This window comes from Aspergillus mulundensis, assembly GCF_003369625.1.
Source record: "Aspergillus mulundensis strain DSM 5745 chromosome Unknown scaffold_3, whole genome shotgun sequence".
Lineage (NCBI taxonomy): Eukaryota > Fungi > Ascomycota > Eurotiomycetes > Eurotiales > Aspergillaceae > Aspergillus > Aspergillus mulundensis.
This window is the reverse complement of record NW_020797891.1, coordinates 1,625,626-1,627,304: the sequence shown is the minus strand read 5'-3', so window position 1 is coordinate 1,627,304 and position 1,679 is coordinate 1,625,626.

Genomic DNA, 1,679 nt, shown 5'->3' with positions numbered 1-1,679 from the left:
ATTTTACCTTAAAAAAATAAAAAGCAAGCCAGGGCAAGTTATACCTAATAAGGTTTTTAAAAATAAAATATAAATAAAGGTTATTATAGTTAATAGTATTAAGTTAAAAATATATTAAATAATTTTTATTAATATTAATAAGCTAGGATTTTTTAGTTTTATACTTAAAAAAGTTATTTTATAATTTATAAATTTTTTTATTATAAAAAATAATAGTATTTTTTACATGCTATAATATATATTTTTTTATTTATAATAAATTAGGGGCTTTAATAAAGGTTTTTAGTTTTTTATATTTTTATTAAAATATATTTAAAAATAAGGGTTAATATTAAGGGTATTATTTTATTTAAGTAAAAAAAAATATAGTTTTATTACTAGTATTAATATTTTAAATTATTTTATTAGCTATAGTAATACCAAGGCCTAAAAATATTAATAATTTTAAAAAATAATACTTAAGCTTTACTACCTTAAATAAAAGCTATATAAAGCGCTTAAAGGCCTTAATAAAAAACCTTTAAATAATTTTATATTTAGTTTTTTTTTTATATATTCTCTTTTAATTACCCGGCCTTACCGGCCGGGTGATCTCCAGCACTAGCGTTATCACATATTTAATAATACTTTTTAAAAAGTAGGAGTTAATACGCTGTAAAATTAATTTTATTTAATATTTAAAAGGGGCTAATAAACTTAGGCTTAAGTTTTACTAGCACTTTTAAATTTAAATTTTTAGTGCTAAGTTTAATAGGTTATTTTAGCTTAAACTTCATGTTTTTCCGGCCTTTATTATAATAGGTTTAATAATATTTTATATTTTTTTTTAGTTTTTTTTATATTTAGCTTAAATTTTTTTAAGTTTTTTAATCCTGGCTAATATAGCTAATATTTTTCTTTATTTAAGGTTAACCTTAAACCATGTTATAATTTCTAGGTCTTAGCTATATATAACTTAAAAGGATAATATTTTAATAATAATATTTTTAGTATTATTATAAATAAGTTATACTATTTTTAATAATATAGGCTAAGCATGGTAATTTTTTATAGTAAAATAATATAAATATTATTTTAAAACTTAGTTAATCCGCTTGGTTTACCTATTAGTTTAAAGGTAAAAAGTAGTTAATAAATATAACTTAGTTTTATAATAAAAGTATAGCTTTTTTTAATATTTACTTATAAAAAAAAAGTTTTAATTAAATATAATACCTTTAGGCTGGCTATAATTTAAAGTTTAATTTTAATAAAAAACTTTAGCTAGTTTATAGGCTTAAATTAATATTAAAATAAAAATAAATTAATATTATTTTATATAATAATTTACTATTATAAAAATAGTATTAATATATTATTTTTAATATATAGTAAGTAGTAAGCTAATAATAAAATTTATACTAATTTTAAAAAAGGGGTAATTTAATTTTAATAAGGTAAATAATTTTTTATAAGGTTAGTATTAAGGTGCCATGGTATATTAATATATAAGGTATAAATAAATAAAAGTTTTTATTATAGCTTTTATTTTTAGCTAAAAAAACTTTTATTTTACTAAAAATTTAATTTTTTATAAACTAAAATGTCCTGCTAAAAAATTATTATAATATACTTAAATAATTATAATTTTAAGTTTTTAATTTAGTAAAATATAAATTTAATTTTAAAAAGCTAATAAT